Source organism: Pristis pectinata, chromosome 3 (genome assembly GCF_009764475.1).
Source record: "Pristis pectinata isolate sPriPec2 chromosome 3, sPriPec2.1.pri, whole genome shotgun sequence".
NCBI lineage: Eukaryota > Metazoa > Chordata > Chondrichthyes > Rhinopristiformes > Pristidae > Pristis > Pristis pectinata.
This window is the reverse complement of record NC_067407.1, coordinates 74,692,420-74,712,002: the sequence shown is the minus strand read 5'-3', so window position 1 is coordinate 74,712,002 and position 19,583 is coordinate 74,692,420. Positions and strand designations below refer to the sequence as shown.

Here is a 19,583-nt window from a genome sequence, read left to right as displayed (position 1 = left end):
CTCTGATGGTAGAAACACAGCTGGTCGCCAGTGTCGTCATCTGTGTTTCTGGGGTGTGGTCGCTCGGTTGCTGGGACTGGTTTAGGTAGGCGTTGGGCTCGCAGCCTGGCGATTTGGCCAACGGATGACCTGCTCTCGCGTTTGGCCTTCCACAGGACATCTGCCCGGGCAGTTACCTCATGTGGGTTGCTGAAATCTGCATCGGCTAACAGCAGGTGAATGTCATCAGGTAGTTGATCGAGGAAGGCCTGTTTGAACATTAGGCAGGGCTTGTGTCCCTCAGCCAATGCCAGCATCTCATTCATTAGGGCAGATGGGGATCTGTCCCCCAGGCCGTCGAGATGAAGCAGGCGGGCGGCGCGCTCGTGACGGGAGAGGCCGAAGGTCTGAATCGGAAGGTCTTTGAAAGCTGGGTACTTGTCCTCCTCTGGAAGAGACTGGATGAAGTCTCCGACCTGGGTGGCTGTCTCCTAGTCCAGAGAGCTGACCACGTGGTAGTACTTTGTGGAGTCGGAGGTGATCTGCCGAAGGTGGAATTGTGCTTCGGCCTGGTCGAACCAGACACTGGGACGAAGCGTCCAAAAGGTGGGCAGCTTGAGTGCCACTGTGTTGGCTGCTGCGTTGTCGGCCCTTGTGGGGGTCCAAAATCCATTTGGACCGTCGAGGTCACCAATGTAGCGGCTGCTACCGCGATGTGAAAACAAGACACTAGTCGATGGGTTACAGAACAAGAACTTGTTTATTTTCCCGCCTTGCACGGGCCTTTTAAGAGAGACTGTTCCTGCCCACGGAAAACGGAAATGACGTATACGCTACGTCATCAAACCTTTCCCGCGCGCGGGTTCTCCCTGTCGCTCGGGGAAGACGAAGGCCCAATGCCATCTTGGGCCTCGCCGCTCCGACGACACGTGACCCGACCACCGAGCCGGTTTGCTTGCTCGGACAGTGAGTCGCTACAGTTTAAATGAACCTCACTCATTTATCCATGAGGAATTTTTCATGGCCTGTACAATCCATTGCATTGAAATGTTAGCCCCTCAATGTGTCTCCCTTCCCACTGCATGCTAAACTGATCAATGAATGATGATACACATCACTTTCAGCTGCATTGGCTACAAAAGTAAATAGCCATCATCGATTTTAAACAGCAGGCAAAAGCATTCAAACTCTCAGCTACAGTTTACATTTGAAAAGTGGAGATCTTGTCAGGGCAAGGAAGTTTGTGCAGAGGTCAGAGTTCTTTAAGTAAGGTGCCACTCATCAGAAAATACTCTGATATAGTTGTCATTAAACACCACTAGATAACATTGGGAATATCTATTTTTCTGTTCTAAAATAACAATTCTTTTGCCACTTCTAACATTTTTATACCTTCCAAAACAACTACTTAATGATTCTTAATTAGAAAACTTTTCAAAAAGTGATTAATTTCCTAGTATATGAGAATTGCACAGAGTTGTTAATAATCATAAGGATCTAAGAAATGGAGTCAGCCATGAGCTTGCTCCACCATTCAGTAACATCACGGTCTGTTTAATCTTTGCCTCAGCAGAACTTCCCCACCCTTTCCCCATACCTCTTGACTCCTCATAATTTAAATGTCTATCAAATCTTTTCCTTGGATATGTTCAGTAACTCTGCCTCCACCGTTCTTCTTGGGGAGAGAGTGCCAAAGATTCATGGCCCTCTAAGAGAAGAAGTTCCTCCTCACGTCCTTCTGAAATGGGCGCCCTCTTATTCTGAAACTCTGCCCTGTTGTTCTAAATACCCCAACTGGTCCTCAGCGTTCAACTTGTCAATCCCCCTCAGAATCTGATAGAAGAATGGGAGGTGATCTTACTGAACATGTATTCCAATAAGTATAGGCCTAACCTGCTAAACTTTTCTTCATATACCAACCCATTTATTCCAGGAATCTACCAAATATACTTTCTCTGCACTGCCTCCAGAGCAAGTATACCTTTCCTTAAAACCCATATGCAGTACTCCATGTGCTATCACCAGTGCCCTATGATGTTTTTCATGTGTGTGAACACCCTCTCAGATCCCTTTATACATTTCATAGCCTCACTCTGTTCAAATAATAATTTGTTTTTTCATTCTTTCTAAAGTGGATAACCTCACATTTTCCCACATTTTCCCACATTATACCCTGTGGACCTCATGTCCACTGAACTGATATAGCTTTGTTAGCTATGTCCTCCTCACAACTTAATAACCCACCAAATATGGCTGCAGAATGTGAATGCCTTCTGCAAATCCCTATACAAATCTACCAGATTCTTTTTATCCACTGTTTATTGCATCCTCAAAGAACTCCAGCAAATTTGTCGAACATGTTTGAACTTTCATAAAACCACATTGACAATGCTTGACTGCCTTATAATTTTTGAAATGCTGTTATTTCCTTTATAAAGATTCCAGCATTTTCCCAATGATGGATTTTAGGTACTGGCCTATAGTTTTCTGTTTTCTGTTTTCTACCTCTGTCTTTTTTGAATAGTGTTCCCAGAATCCAAGAAATTTTGGGAGATGACAGTCAACATATTCACCATCTCTGCAGCCAGTTCCTTTAAGTCCCTCAGATACAGGCCATCCAGAGAACTTATCAGCCTTTGGCCCCATTAGTTTGGCAAATACATTTTTTCTACTGATAGAGATTGTGTTAAGTTTCTTCCCCACTGCAGTCTCCTGATTATCTATTATTATTATTGGATGTTTTTAGTGTCCTCTATTGTGAAGGCTGATACAAAATAATTATTTAGTATCAATTCAGTTTTCTATTTCCCATTATTAATTCCCCAGTCTCATCTGCTGAGGGACAAACATTTACTTTAACTACTCTCTTCCTTCTATTTCTGTGTAAAAGCTCTTACTGTCTTTTTTATATTATTTGCTGGTTTACACACAATCAGTAGAATAATTGAGCTAATCAGATTGACTCACTTAACTGAGAATATCATAGTTTTTATCTAACAGAAGTGTGATGCCTCGAGTAAATGTGATGTACTGGATTCACACTAGATGGAAGAACTTTAATTACATAACACAGAATGGCTATGATAGGGATAGAGAACTCTATGTTTGCAAAATTGTGTAATTTCAAAAATTCATCCATAGCAGCTCATGCAGATGCAGCAGAACTGTTCCATCTGGAGCCATTAGACCACGGTTTCCTAGATCACAGTTACATAGAAGTGAGACTGATTTTTACACTATTTTTTCCAGTGGGAAGTTATGCCTTAATTTCTTGAAAATTAAAGCATAAAACAAGTGTAAATCAGTTTAAACATGTTGGGACAAAGGTAAGTGTGGAACATAGCAGGTTTTCCTTCTTTGGATAAGTTTGTTTTATCTTATCCTTACTACCAATTTTGAAGTTTGAATCCACCAGGCTACAATTTAGGACCATTAGGTACAAAGGTAAATGCTTTAGAAAATGCAATATGGGTCTCAGTAAAGACAGATTAAAACCAAATTACTAGAAATCATTAAGAATAGAAACTTTTGCTCTTTTATGCCATCTGGTCTTCTGGATGAATGGTCAGAGCTCAGTTAATGAACTAAGCTGTATTTTAGCAGACATGATTTGATAGCAGTGTTAATATTTGGAAGCAGGAATGTGAGAACAAGAGTAGATCACCTAGCCTCTCTGTCCTGTTCAGAATTCACTAAGACTGTATCTAGTTTGTACAACAACTCCATTTCCCTTGATGCACTTACTCAACAAATATAATTAATTTGAGGAAATTCACATATTTCTGCACAAATTCATTGTGCAAGATTTTCTGCGAAAGACAATGAATATGTTTTCTCTTAAAAGCTCTCAGGAAATTCTTATTCAATGAGAAAAGCAGGATGGACTTGGGCAATATAATTTGCGGGAGGGTGTTGTCTTTTGAAACAATCTAAGTTTTTCTTTGCTTGGACACAAAGAATAACATGAATTGCATTGCACTACAGTAAATATTCTTCAGGAAAATTTTATGTACAAGTATTGCCGAAATGATTATCAAATTTTTGGGAGGATAATGATGTTCTTTAGAATCTAGTACCAAAATTTCAGTATAATTCTTACATGAACAAAAGTGATGAATTTCAAATTTACAAATGTATGAGATAAAACTAGTAATTCAAATGTGTAAAATTAGATGTTGCAAAATTAAATAAAGCTGTATCAACTTGGCTTTACTGGAAAATGCAGTCATCAAATTATTCCAGTGCTCGTCAGATTATGAACTAATTGATAGCTGTGGCTGACTGTGATAATAAGGCGCAACAAATGTTATTCTTATTCAGATTTGTGCTGACAATAACAATTTTTTTTCAAAAATTTAACTATATACTGATAATTAATATCAATTTATGTATTTGATCTTGGTAAGACCATTCTTGCTTTGTTCTGTTATTTATTTCATAATGTGGTGGATAATTAAAAAGAATCATTCTTTAATTGCTGAAATCATATTTCCACTGTCAATAAATTCAGTGATCAAAATACTTAAACATATTATTATAGTAAGTAGAAACTCTGCATTATCATTCTAATTGTAGGCACTATTTTTGTCTACCTGACTCATTTTATAAAACTATCCAACGATCTTTCACTCCAGTGGCTCAATAGGAAAAGATTGGTAATTAGTTTTATGCACATTTTGAACGGAAGGGGATTGGAATGTCACCACCCACCCTGACAGACTCCAATGCACCTGAACTCTCAGTCACTGTTGTGGACGTAAGATCAGTCTTCCAGAGAGTGAACCCGTGGAAAGCCCGGATGGTGTCACTGGCCACGTCCTTAGATCCTGTGCAGATCAGCTGGCAGGGGGATTTGAAGACATTTTTAACCTCTCTCTCTTTCAATCTGAGGTGCTCACCTGCTTTAAGAAGACCACTATCATCCCGGTACCTAAGATAAACAAGGTAAAGTGACTTAATCACTGCCACCCAGTGGCTCTGGCATCTACAATCATGAAGTGCTTTGAGAGGCTGGTCATGGCACGCATTAACTCCAGCCTCCCAGACAACCTCAACCCACTGCAATTCGTCTACCACCAAAACAGGTCTATGGTGGATGCCATTTCCCTGGCCCTATGTTCATCTCTGGAACATCTGGACAGTAAAGACACCTGCATTAGACTGTTGTTTATTGACTACAGCTCTGCCTTCAATATTATAATTCCAAGAAAACTCGTCTCCAAACTCCTAGACCTGGGACTCAACACCTCCCTTTGCAACTGGATCCTTGACTTCCTGACCAACAGACTGCAATCAGTAAGGATAGGCAGCAACATCTCCATCACAATTATTCTCAACACTGGAGCCCCACGAGGCTGCGTCCTCAGCCCACTACTCTACTCCCTATACACTCATGACTGCATGGCCAGATTCTGCTCTAACTCCATCTACAAGTTTGCAGATGATACCACCATAGTGGCTGTATCTCAAATAACGATGAGTCAGAGTACAGGAAGGAGATAGAGAGCCTAGTGACATGGGTCATAATAACAACCTTTCCCTCAGCGTCAGCAAAAGAAAAGAGCTGGTCATTGACTTCAGGAAGGGGGGCGATGCACATGATCCTGTTTTACATCAATGGTGCTGAGGTCAAGAGGGTTGAGAGCTTCAAGTTCCTAGGAGTGACCATCACCAATAGCCTGCCCTGGTCCAACCACATAGATGCCACGTCCAAGAAAGCTCACCAGTGCCTTTACTACCTTAATACACTAAAGAAATTTGGCATATCCCCGTCGACCCTCACCAATTTTTATTGATGCACCATAGAAAATATCCTATCCGGATGCATCATGGCTCATTATTACAACTGCTCTGCCCAAGACCTCAAGAAACTGCAGAGAGCTGTGGAAACCAGCCTCCCCTCCATGGACTCTTGTCTACACTTGTCGCTGCCTTGGTAAAGCAGCCAACAGAATCAAAAGTCCCGTCCACCCTGGACATTCTCTCTTCTCCCCTCTCCCATCGGACAGAAGATACAAAAGTCTGAAAGCACGTACCACCAGGCTCAAGGACAGCTTCTATCCTGCTGCTATAAGACTATTGAACAGTTCTCTGGTACGATAATGTGGAATCTTGACCTCACAATGTACCTCGTTATGACCTTGCACCTTATTGTCTACCTGCACTGCTCTTTGTCTATAGCTATTACACTTTATTCTGCATTCTGTTATTGTTTTCCCCATATTATCTCGATGTACTGTGTAATGAATTGATCTGTATGAATGGTATGCAAGACGAGTTTTTCACGTGACAATAATAAACCAATAATAATAATAATAGTATCGTCACATGTACTGAGATACAGTGAAAAACTTTGTTTTGCATGCCATCCATACATATCATTCCAAACATAAGTACATCGAGGTAGTACAAGGGAAAAGCAATAACAGAATGTAGAATAGGGTGTTACAGTTACAGAGTAAGTGCAGTGCAGGTAGACAAATAAGATGCAAGGGCCATGATGCGGTTTGAGAGATCAGGAGTTCATCTTTATCATACAAGAGGTCCGTTCAATAGTCTTATATCAGCGGGATAGAAGCTGTCCTTGAGTCTGGTGGTGTGTGTTTTCAAGCTTTTGTATCTGCTGCCTGATGGAAGGTGGGGGAAGAGAGAATGACCCTGGTGGGAGGGGTCTTTGATTACGCTGGCTGCTTTCCTGATGCAGCAGGAAGTGTAGATAGAGTCAATGGACAGGAGGCTGGTTTTCATGATGTGCTGAGCTGTGTCCATAACTCTGCAAATTTTTGGTCTTGGGCAGAGCGGTTGCCAGACCAAGCTGTGATGTATCCGGATAGGATCTGGTTGGAAGAAAAATCATTTCTAAAAACATTGTTTAGTTCTAACAAAATATTCAAAACATATTCATATCTTATGTTTTTTATTCTTTAATTGCAGTGATCTGCATCTTACATTTGAAAATACAGAATTGTACTAAGCAGGAATTAATGAATTGTCAAACTGATTCTCTGCACCATTATCTAACAATTACTATTACATGAAAGAGAGGTAGTGAGTGGGACCATATTTATCACAAAAAAATCACAATCCTAATCTTTTCACTGGACATTTCATGGATACATGTAAAAACTATATGTAACTTTAAGTTTCTAAGTGAGTATTTTAGATTTGCTAAATCTTAAACAATGCTTACTGTGTAGTTGTTCCAAAATCTTCAATGATTTCAGTTCTATTTATGGAAATTAAATGGTGTGTAAAGTGGTAGAAATACTTCCAAGTTCCTAATTTTATAGTATAGCTCCAGGCTGATGAATAGTGTGACTTGGAATCAATTTCAGGATTGATTTGAAAGATAATCCTCTTCACAACTAGTTGCTGGGGTTTTGCTGTCAGATGCTTAACTGAGTAGCAGTTGCTAAAATTGCTTGGGCCTATAAGGAAATGACTAGTTACCTTTTTTGGAAAGCTAAATTGATTCAAGTTCAACCACTCTGGGAAAGAAATTTTCTTAGTTGCTGAAATCTGCCTTTGAAATCAGCCCAATTAATTAGGCACATTAACATTATTTAATGTACTGCTCCCTGTTGGATTAATCTTTTTACTAAATTATTATAGTAATAAGGCAATTTACATATGTTCACTGTTTGTTGGATTTATTTCCTGTTGATCACTTTTTGTTTTATGTGGAGTCCTGTTACAGTAACTTGCAGCATTGAATTCAATGAGTTGAATAAATCTGAAAACAATGTGATATCTGATTTCTCTGGATCTCCATGGATAGAAAAAAAGTGATAATTTTATTTGGCAGCAAAGAAGAATTCAAAGATATACAATGGACTGGTGTTTCCAATAGGTGGATATGAATGAGAAAATATTGGGGGAAATATTCACCTGTATTATGAATTTCAGCAGATCCATGCAGCCTGCCCCAAACAGTTGAAATACTTAGTGCGTCTCCATCTCACTCAGTAGCTGTGCAATTTCTGGTGGAAAACCAGATAAAAATCCAGGTCAACAATAGGGACAAACTGGAAAGTCCTTTTCCAATCCCATAAAATAACAAAAGTAATCCAGAAGATTACTTGTCCTTGATTTATTTCACAGAATACCTGCATGTTGTATAAGGTGAAGGAGTTCAAGGAAGCATGTTCACTGTACTAACAGGCAACCTGATCTACAAAAATGAAAATGCTAAGTGCTGCAAATGCTCAGCAGGTCAGGCAATATCTGTAGAGAAAATACAGAGGCTGATCAGTATTTATTGGTTTAGCATTTTCTTTTTAATTTTATATTTCCAGCATTTTCTGTAATTTAATTTTGCAACCTGATGCACAGGTCCACTATTCCCCAGAAAGTGAAGAAGCACCTAATATCCAACTTGCTTCTCCCTTTACAAACCTTGTGAACATGATCCTTATTCTTCTCCAATCTATGCAGTTAACATAATTGATCTATACAAACACAATAGCTGCAGGATCCTTGTTGAAAAAGTGGCTGATTTGAAATGTAGGAGGCCACAGATAACCTTGTGCAACAACCTTGAACAGTTCTGGATTGAGGAAGGCTGGCTTTGGATTGGACTCTCTCACCATGAACACCAGCAGTTTAGGCCTGTGAATAATGGATTTGTATTCCACTTCTCTGGGTACCTCAGAAATTCTGGTAATTTGACTGTAGTGACGCCTTCAATGGTCCCTTGAGCACTTGAATCCAGAGTCATGATGGTGGTAACCTGGGTTTGCAGGTTCCATGCTGAGTTTGCGTTAGAGCATCAAATATGGCACTCGTATGCTGAGTGACTTTTTTTTTGTGTTGCAGTGGAACCTGAAGACCTGGCCATCAGATGTTGTATAATGGTTGGGTACACCAGTGTTGGATTGTAGCTGGCCACCTCTTCCAAGCTGGACAAAATGGGCTACAAGCTCCATGCAAAACGCATTTCAAGACTGGAGCTGATCTCTCACACGTTTGTTTATATTTCAAGCTTTACAGCAGGCTTGTCAGTGCACCAAGCTTTCATTGTGTATACTGAAGAGCCCCTTCTGCATGCCGCCAATCAAAGTCCTCACTTAAGTCCTCTGAAAACGAACTCATGTACAAACCTGCCCTTCTAGTATGCTGGCACCTGACCCACCCTTTTCACCAGTCTTGCTGCAGGTCACTCATTTGTGAAGTGCTGTCATCTAAGCTGGTTGCTGTGAGTATAACTGAGAGTAGGCGAGAGTGGGAGCAATTGGAATTGATCTTTTGCTGCTCACCAAGCCATATGAGAGGTTTTGGGTATCTAAAAGGAAAAAGGCAGAAGACTCATGGTGAAGGAAGGGAGGGCAAGTAATAGGTATATGCTTAAGTTATCAGAGGAGATTGTGGGATGACAGGGAAATGGGATTTGAGAAGAATAATTTGGCATACCATCCTCTTAAGTGGTCTTTTGTTTGCCGCTGGCTTCACACTTGCTGATAGTTGCTTTGGTAATGACCAGCATTTTGTACAAGGAGTTGAGCTGTTGGTGCCTCACTTGTCTGTTGATGGCTTTTTCCTCATTGTGCTTGTTTATGTTACACCTTCTCCAGCAAGTATCTTCCAATGTGCTTGGCTGATTTGTCTAGCTATCAGTACGTGGGAGCTGCAAGATTTAAGTGTGAAGCTTGAAATAATGGCAAGTGTGTGAGAGTATAGTGGAGCTTTTGAATATTAGGTCCCAGATTGAAACTTTTTTTTTTGGTTAGTGAATGATGGGAGTGTAATGCATTTTGCAGCATGTGAGTCTGGTGGTGTGTTTGGGGAAAGTTGAGATTCATGATGTATTCACAAACCTTGACCAAGCATTTGGGGTCATTAAACATATTGTGGCATTGCATCCATATATAATGGCTTGACTCCTCGCATTAAGCTCAATTGCTGTTTGCTCCCAAAGCTGTTTGAAGATGTGCTTTAAAGGCTTTCAGGGCCCCTCCTTAGGTTGAGACTTGTCTTCATTTCATCTACCAAAGACTCCAAAGTGGTTAGAAAATCTGAGAGTCTCCTCTCATCCTTAATTTGTCATTTTTTCAAGCAAGTTGCCAATGCTTCTAGAATGAATTGTACCACCACTTGCTACTGTAAAGCACAAACTATTTAAGAAGTCTGTTGCTAGCCACTCATGAAACAGTATATATATGTGCTCTTTTATAAACAGCTAGGTTGATACTGGCTAGTCACTGAAATAATGTGAATGAAGCTGAAGAACAAATTTTCTGTGCATCCTGCACCAATTAAAACAGGCATGGGTTCATCACACCGTGTTATTCTAGGGCATGTTTTGCAGCACTATCAAATTTTTTCTCCAAGAAAGTTCTGGCAGAATGAGGCCTCAATTAGAGTTATAGTAAATGCAAAGCACTCGTCTTAAGATTAATTGGCTATTTGCTGCCATCCTATGCTGCCTCTATATTTCCATAAGGCTGAGGCTGCTTTTTAGAATTAATTCAATCCATCTTCATACCACCCCCTTCTATGTTGCTGTAATTGAATGTGATGCCCCAAAACATACAGATCTTGTCTGCGCAGTCATCTGACAGACTCCCAATCTTGTTGAAGTAGTCATTGTTTCTTCATTATTTTATATTATTACTTATCGCGTTTATGATTCTATCATTGTTATCCTAATGAACATGTGAACAGCCATGGTACAAAAAAACATTTCACTTTGGTCTATGCATTCATTAGTTCCTTTTGGATGAGATTTCTTTGTTATATTGCTGCTCACCATACTACACTCTTGGCCATGTGTTGAGTAAACTGGTGATCACTCAACTTGCCTTCCTCACAGTTGTTCTATCTAACGTTGTAAAGGGTGGCCTCTCCCCATGCAATATCACTTTTTCTTTCATTATCACCTGTCTCCTCAAACCTCTTTTTTTACCTTTAGCTCAGGTCCTGAGACTGCACTCAGTCCTGCAATTTATTTTGAGTTTTTTCAATCAGTTTTCTGATACTAATGTTATATCTCTGCTATTAATTCTTTTCCCTCTTACAGCTACTGACCAAAGCATTCAGAAATTTAGCATCCTGTTTCATTCTGCCTCAAAGACCATCTGCTTCTGCTTCCATAACATTGTCCTTCTCTGCCCTTGGCTTGGTCCATTTGTTGCTGGAACTCCTTCCATGCCTCTTCCACTTCTAGTGCTCTTCTGACCATCCTCTGCTTACAGTATACTTCAAGCTATTTAAAATTCTGATGCCTGTCTCTAATCCCAGAGAAATCCCCAATGAACCAATGTGCCCTGACCTACATTGTTGCCCAGTCTCCCCTGTGCCTCAAACTTACTTCCTCATGTTTAAATTTCTTCAAGACTTGCCTTTCCATATCTCTGTAATCTTCTCTTGCCCTCTCATCCTCTAAGTAATATTCCAAAAGAAATAAAAGGGAAAAGAAAGATATTCTAAAATGTGGAGATGAGGCAGTCAGGAGAGATTATTCTTACAAAGTGAAGTATGGGCTGATTGGACTGATTTGCATTTTCCACTCCTGCTTAGTGAGTGTGCATCAGTTAGCCTAGTCCTGAGGCCCTACCACTGGACCTGAATCTGCTGTCACAAGGCAAAGTTGTCAAGAACTTTAATAGCTTTTAAGTATTTACAACATTCAGATACATTTAAAGGCTATTAAATTTGATGTGAATAATTTTTAAAAGTATTAACAGAAGCCTGGTCTAACCTCGCATAGGATCAAAAAGGCAGATTCTCCAGCATAATATTATGGAATTGCAGCAAGACCGGGATCCATCACTGAGTGCCAATGCACAGTGGTAAGTAAAACAATAGCAGTGAATAGGTATAATCTCACTGCCATTTGAGGAATGTGGTTCCAGGGTGAGATAAGTTGGAAACTAAATATTCCAAGCTATTCAACTTTAAGGGCAGGCAAAAGGGATAAGGGAGTGCTGTAGCACATTATATATAAAGGAGGAAATTAGTGCATTGGTAAGAAATGATCTTGACATGACAGATCTAAAGATATAACTTTGAAGGCTTCTGATTTACATATTCTGGCTTTTATTTCTCTTATAGCCAGGAGGGCAGTAATGCTTAAGTGGAAGGAAGCTACTTCGCCTACGCATGTTCAATGGTTACGGGATGTTATTGTCATATTTGAATCTGGAGAAGATTCGCTGTTCAGTTTTTGAATCTAACCTAGACTTTCAAACCCTGTGGGGACCCTTTTTGAATTATTTTCAAAATCTCTGATTTGGGGACTAAAACGCAGATATTGGCTGACACTGTTACGTTTTTTTAAGGTTTTTCCTTGCTGTTTCTTCTATCTAACAGCTTCGGGTTTTAGTAGTGGGGGTAGATTTTTTTTTGTAATAACATATTTCAATTTTTTTTTCTTCCTTTATTAACTAACTACTATATGTGATTATTGATTTAGAGTATTGTAATCCTAAGTACAATTTAACACAATGTATTCAGTAGTATTTTTACTCTCTTTTTTGATGCATGTATTCTGTATTTTCTTTTCATGGATTTAATAAAAATATTGTAAAGAGACATGACAGATCTGACATAGAATTGGAATCAATTTGGATCATCAAGCCAAGAAAGAGCAAATGCAGAAAACACTTGTAGGAATTATTTATAGAGCACCAAATAGTAATTGTAAAACTGGATGTGGCATAAATAAGAGGTGCTTATAACAGGGATAAAATGATAATTGTGGGAGACTTTAACATACACATAGACTGGCCAACTCAAATTTGTTGAAATATGGTAGAAAATAAGTTGCTTTTCTAGATCAAAATATTAAAGAAACAACTAAGGAAAAGGCTATTTTGGATCTCATTTTGTTCAGTGAAAGGAGTTGATTGATATCATTGTAGTCTAGGGGCCTTGGGGGAGAGTGATGTTAATATAATAGTATTTTACATTGGGAGAATACAGTGAATGGCATCGTGGTAGACCGGCAATAGATGCATTTAAAGAGATGATGCATAATTTGCAACAGAAAAATCAAGGGACAAAAACCCAAAAGAAAAAGTGATTCATCCATGGCAAAGCAGCAAAATTAAAGAAATATCAAATCGAAAGAAAAGGCTTATAAAGTTGCCAAAGTGAGCCTGAGGATTGGGAGCACTTAAGATTTCAGCAGACCTGGGCCAAGGAATTGATTAAAAAAATGGTAAGATTGAATATGTTGAGAAACAGGCTACAAGAGCTTTAATAGGTGTATAAAAATCCAGAACCCTCACAGACAGAATTCAAAGAATGTATATTGGGGAATAAGGAAATGACAGGGGAATTAAGCAATTACTTTGTGCCTGTCTTCACAGAAGAAAAAATACAAAACTGCTGACCCAGTCCTAACAATGCACATGGAATTGGAGGTAATGTACTGATATGGATTGAGAATTAGTTATTGGACAGAAAACAGACTGGGAATAAATGGATCCTTATTGGGCTGGCAATCCATAGCAATGATTTGGCGGAAGAAATGATATGTCATATGTGCAAGTTTGCTATTGATAATAAACAAGATGGGATTGTGAGCATGTAGGAGAATGTAAAGAGGCTTCAAGGGGATATGGACAAGCTGAATGACTGGGTGAGAACATGGCAGGTAGAATATAATGCAGAGAAATGTGAGGTCATTCACTTACATAACAAAAAAAAGTATTAAATGGTTAGAAATGGGTTAATGTTGATGTTCAAAGGGACCTGCTGTGCTTGTATGCAAGTCACCAAAGATCAATGTGCAAGTGCAGTAAGCGATTAGGAAGGCAAGTGGTATGTAAACCTTTATAATGAGAGGATTTGATTATAGGAGGAAAGAAGTCTTATTGCAGTTGTCTAGGCCTTGGTGATACCCCCTCCCTGGAGTATTGTGTACAGTTTTGCAAACTATGGTGTGAATGGCTGAAAGTCCGTTTGGAAGTGCTGGCTACACATGACACAAGTCAGCCCATTAACTAAGACTTTACTGATAGTTCTAGCTCAATGCAGCACTCAAAATATCTGCCATAAGTAATCTAAAATAAATGCTTTATCATTAGAATCTCAGAAGATCAAAACATTTGAGTAATTAGGCTTAATGGGGGAGGTTGGGGGCCAGTAAGAGAAATTGCTATGAAAGTGCGTCAGGTAAAATACATTTACTCATGTTACATTTGAAGGTCATTAACAACTTACATTCATTTTACTGACAATGAATGTATGAGTAAACAACAAAATATAACCCACGTTCAACATTTATAGAAACATCTAAAAACTATCCAATGGACGTAGAAAGCACATTAGTTTTATTTATTCATATTTTGGTATCTGGTCATCGCTGGCAAGGCCATCATTCCCGATCATCCTTGAGAAGGTGATGGTGAGCCATCCTCTTGAACCTCTGCAGTCCTTCTGGTGAAAGAAACACACACAATGCTTTTGGGTCTGGAATTTCAGGATTCACATCCAGCAATGATGAAGGAACAATAATATGTTTCCAATCCAGATGTGTATCTCCGAAGGGAACATGTAAGCTGTGGTGTTCCCATGCGCCAGCTGCCCTTCTCCTTCTCGGTGGTAGTCATTTGGGGAACTGTTGGAGTAGCCTGGATGAATAATTTCAGTGCATTTTTTAGATGCCAGTGATGAAGGAAGTGGATGTTCAGGGTGGTGGACGGGATAGCAATCATGTGGTTGCTTTGCTCTGGATAGTTACAGAAGTCATGCATTATGGCCCTTCAGCCCACTGAGTACATGCCAAACATTAACTGCCATTTAAACTAGTCCTACACGAATCCTATTTTATTATCTCCACATTCCCGTCAACTCCCCTCAGGTTTAACCATTACCTACACACTGGAGGGAATTTACAGTGGCTAATTAACCTACCAACCGACATGTCTTTGGGATGTGGGTGGAAAACAGAGCACTCGGGAAAAACCCATGCAGTGATGGGGAACACATAGGCTCCACACAGACAGCACCAGAGGTCAGGATTGAACTCGGGTCGTTCATACTGTGAGGCAGCAACTCTACTAGCTACACCACTGTGCTGCCCTGTGTCACTGTCCTGATGTCGAGCTTCTTGAGTGTAATTGCAATTGAACTCAACCAGGAGAGTATTCCATCATTCCCTTGGAGTGTGCTTTGTAGATGGTGGGAAGGAAGTGAGTCACTTGGCATTGTTGCCTACAAGCTGTTGACTAGCTGTATTAAGATTTAAAAGTAACAGCAGGACAGCAATTACAAAACATACATTCCATTTATTGAAAAACCTTAGTGAAGAATCAAAGCCCACAATTTTCTGCCAGAAAATGGAAAATTAGAAAATGAAAATAGAATGAACCAAAATGTGGTACAGTCTTTATCTAGGGATCTAATTCTATTTAGTATTGGATAAAGGAGGGAAACAATAAGTTAGCAATAACTTTAAGAGTTAGTGATACAAAAGAAAAATCAAAGTTTGCATTAATGTATTCTAGTGACCTTTTAAAAATAACTGAAACATTTCCTTTGTTCTTTAAACTTAGTTAATTTAAAATCTTACTTGGACCAGTTCACTGCCTTAAGTGGTGCAAAATAGAGAGTAAATTATGCAGTACATATGTACATTTCTACAGTGTCATGCACCAAAGAATGGAAAAACAAAGGGATTACTTTCACAGATGATTGAATTCTCTGAATATGAATCTACATTAATGTATACCAGTTATACGTATTACCATCATGTGCTCCCTTTTATGAACCAAAAGGTTTATTTTTATCTCATCTGGATCCCTCCTGTCTATCTCCCCTCTAAAATTCAGTCCAGGTGAAGGGTTTCAACGCGAAATATCACCTATTTTCTTCCACAGATGCTGCCTGACCCACTGAATTCCTCCAGCATCTTGTTTGTTGCAAGGGGTCAATTGCCCTACTCCAGCCTCTATTTCCTATGTTCTTCCGTCCTTATCCTAATCCAAAAGAGAAAACTGATGATCATTTGCATGTGCCTGAGTATAAATTAAAAAAAGATGAATAAGATTTCTTGAAAAAGGTTAACACTAACCAGCCTGCTTTAGCAATGGGATTCAGTTGCGAGAGGGGTTTAGGGTGGTGTAGATGGGTACTTTGTTCTTTCTTTCACTTATTAGCATCCCCGATTCACGAATTTTCAGTTCAACCTTTCCATGGATTAATCCACTAGTAGATGCACATGCAATTGCTCTTTTATAATTAGGATCTACCATTCCTCAAAGTGCTCTGGAGATTATTAGCATGACAAGGAAATAACTTAGTAGCAGAAATAAATAGAGTGCATGGTTTACAATGCTCATATTTCTAACATTTTCACTGATGATGCTTGCATGACTACTGTTTTTCTGTACCTTGCTGCACCACTGTGTTACACTTACTGCAGTGTTGTGCTGTGTCTTCTGTCATGCATATAGACCTACAAGATAGCTGAAGATTCTCCATCAGTGGCCTAGGAATTCTCCTGTCACATCTCTGGCAGCAATTCAGAATTTACATGCTTTTCTCTTCATTTTAGAACATTGTGAAGAGAATAAGCTCTCAGTTCATCCATCAGCCTGTAAAGCAGTTCATTTCAGTGAAATCTCTGACTCATGAATGTGTAATGAAGCTGTCATTTTTTGCGCCATGAACAAGAGGAAGAATACCTACATGTTGGCCTTCTCTTTGATATGGCCTTATCTTACCTGCTCGTTATTACCACTTTGTCCCTTCCAGTTTGATCTCCCCCATGGATCTCAGCAGTTGGTAAAACGCATGAATGCTGCTGGTATTATTTTCAAGCAGAGCTGAGAACATTCTCTGAAGGGGTAGTTACTGTCTGTTTTATTAATGATCAACACCAATGCAAACATCCTATGCTATGCTGCTACATTGGAAACAATTGTAATCCAAACCAGCCAACTTATCTTAGATTGAAATAAAAATTCTTCTTTCGCTTGTTTTCAGGGAGTAATCTGCATTTTATGGTTGTCTTCTGAGGTTAGAATCACAAAACAATTCAGTAAGGTTCTGGCCAATGGTGAACAGCTTTACTAAGCAGCAACCTGCCTTTTGTTACCCATGAACTTTGCTTCTTCCAGGTCCATAATCAGTGACATATATTTGATGTATTCAAAAAAAATCTCATAATTCAGCAGTTTTTCACTTTAAATGATTTTTCACTGTGGGGAGAGGATTAACTTTTCTTACTGTGGGCAAAGCAGAAACTTATATAATTTTTCATTTTGAAATAGTTATTGTTCCATTGTATCAGCAGCATTTTGTCACATCCTTCAGAGCGGCACTGAAATTTCTTGGTATCTAACCAATGGAACAATAAACATTTCTGTCATCGTCCCTTGCAACTGATTGGGTCTATGGCTAGGTTAGGTGGAAGGGCATTGTTATGTGACAACTTCATTGGTGGAGCTCTGGGACTCTGCTGGTGGGAAGGAAGGTAAGCAGGGAGTTAGAATGTACGTAGTGGGGAGGGATGGAATCAGGGGTGAACAGTATATAGTGAGGATGGAAGGGTGTATTGATGGGGCATGTTTCAGGGAGGAGAGGGAAGATCAGGAAGCAGGATGGTACATGATCAAAGAGAAGGAGGACTTTGGTGTAGGATGATAAGAGGAGGAGAGTAGTGAATGAAATGTTTGGTGAAGGGGTTTAGATTGAGAACTGCTGTACATATGGGGGAGAGAGGGCAGCAGATTAGTGAGTGGGGGGTTCGGTGCAGTGAGGAGGCTTCTAATTATCTGCATGACTCTCAGCTCAGTGCTACAGAACGAAGACATTGTTGTCCCTAGAATGTCCTGAGATGGCTGCCATCAGATCAATGTAGTCCAAGTTCTCCTGTTATGCTCAAAAGGAGTATTGCACAAGAAATGACAAAATCCTGTGCACCCTGATGCTGAAATCACGTTGGAGTCACAAAGGTGACTCATAACAGCACTCATAACAATTGGCTCAATTTGCCAAGAGATGGTTACAGGCATGGCTTACTTGAGGTTAAATTATTTTTTATTAGTAAAATATGATCACATTTCTCAGCCTTTTTGTTCTAAAAGAGAGCAGAAACAGTCATCGTTGATGCCCCCTTATGTTTTCTTAATCATATTGCAAACAATCCACAGAACCCTGGAAGAAAAGAGCAACTTTAACATCTCTGTCAAAATATCCCCAAGGTTTTATTTTCACAGGCAGTGAAGTACTTTTGAAGTGCAGTAACTGTTGTGATGCAGAAAATACAGCAGTCAATGTGTGCAAAGCAAGCTGACACAGCAACAAAATAATGACCAGATAATTTGTTTAATAAGGTTGATTGAGGAATACGTTTTGGTCCAGGAAAAATAGCATAATGCAACCCTTTACATCTACCTGAGAAAGTGAATGGGGTCTTGGTTTAACATTTTACCTGAAAGACCATGCCCTCAAAGTATTGCTATGGATTGTCAGCCCAGATTTTTGTATTCATGTATCTTGAATGGGAATCTGGTCTTGTAGCATGAGTGCTATCCATTGAGACAGTTAAAGTTAGATCAGGTGATAAATCCTACTTATATTTTGCCTTGCTGAGCTTAACATGATATATGCAGTGCATTATATTGGGCCCCAAATTCTTAAAGAATAATTGTGTTATTGGAAGTGAGACAAAGGTAGACTTCAGCTTGGCTGGGGATTGCTGTGCTCACATTAACCCAAATCTTGTTTCTTGTTTGCAAAACAGCTATCAATGTTGTAATTTTTATTCCTAGAGCATCTCTCTGCATTTTTGAAACACGCCTCCTAAGAGATACTTCATTGAACATCTTTTTAAGCTTCATATACAAACATTTAATTCATTCCTTTCATGCAAAAAATCTGAAATCTGAGCACCATAACTTGTCTTTGAGAAATGCGTCCATTTTTAACCTGCAAATTTCTAAATGCCCACCAATTTATCTCAAATGATGGATTCTAAGGCTACATAATGGGCTATGTACTATGGGTACCAAGTTGCTCCCAATTTTATGTATGAATCATGAACACAAATTATTTGGATGACTTGCCTTGTTCTGTAAATTGATCAGTGCAATCGTGTACATTGCTCATGCAAGATGGATATTTGCAAAGTAGATAATTGGTATCATCATTCTTCATCCAATGCTGATTTGACATCACTATTGTCAAATTAGACCATTGTGAACCAATTATACCACACATTCATCACAGACAGGGAGATTAACTTTAAGCAGCAAGAATAGCTCTCCATATCTGCATTATTTAAAGAGACCCTCAATGGTTTGTAAGTTTATTGCTATAAAGATTGTAAACAGTTCTGATGAAAGGCCATGGACCTGAAAAGTTAACTCCGCTACTACTTCTTGAATTGTTGCATATTTCCAGCACTTATTTTTATTCTGGATTTCCAGCAGCCATGGTGGTTTGTTTTTGTACCCCAAGCTAGTTGATAACTATTGGGAGAAGGGGTAGTTGGAGAGAATTGTTGGGAGTTGCAATTTGATAACTCCTTCTCTGACTTTAACTTTGCATGTGTGATTGCTGAACTTCTTGCATCGTTGCATCAAGGTCTGTTAGGTTTCACTTCAAGCAAACCTCATTGGCTCCCTCTCTCCATTACAACTTAAATGGGCTAGATC

At 39.4% G+C, this 19,583-nt stretch overlaps 1 protein-coding gene and 1 long non-coding RNA gene across 4 annotated transcripts in view; one reads left to right on the top strand and one right to left on the bottom strand.

The window, feature by feature from the left end:
• prkn (parkin RBR E3 ubiquitin protein ligase) overlaps nucleotides 1-19,583 on the top strand; it is an 821,190-nt gene that overhangs the window by 101,779 nt on the left and 699,828 nt on the right. The window lies entirely within an intron of this gene.
• LOC127568458 (uncharacterized) lies at nucleotides 14,230-16,766 on the bottom strand. Its single transcript, XR_007956011.1, has 2 exons — nucleotides 16,647-16,766; nucleotides 14,230-14,358 (listed from the first exon to the last, which is right to left on the bottom strand). It is a non-coding gene; the product is annotated as an uncharacterized LOC127568458 (long non-coding RNA).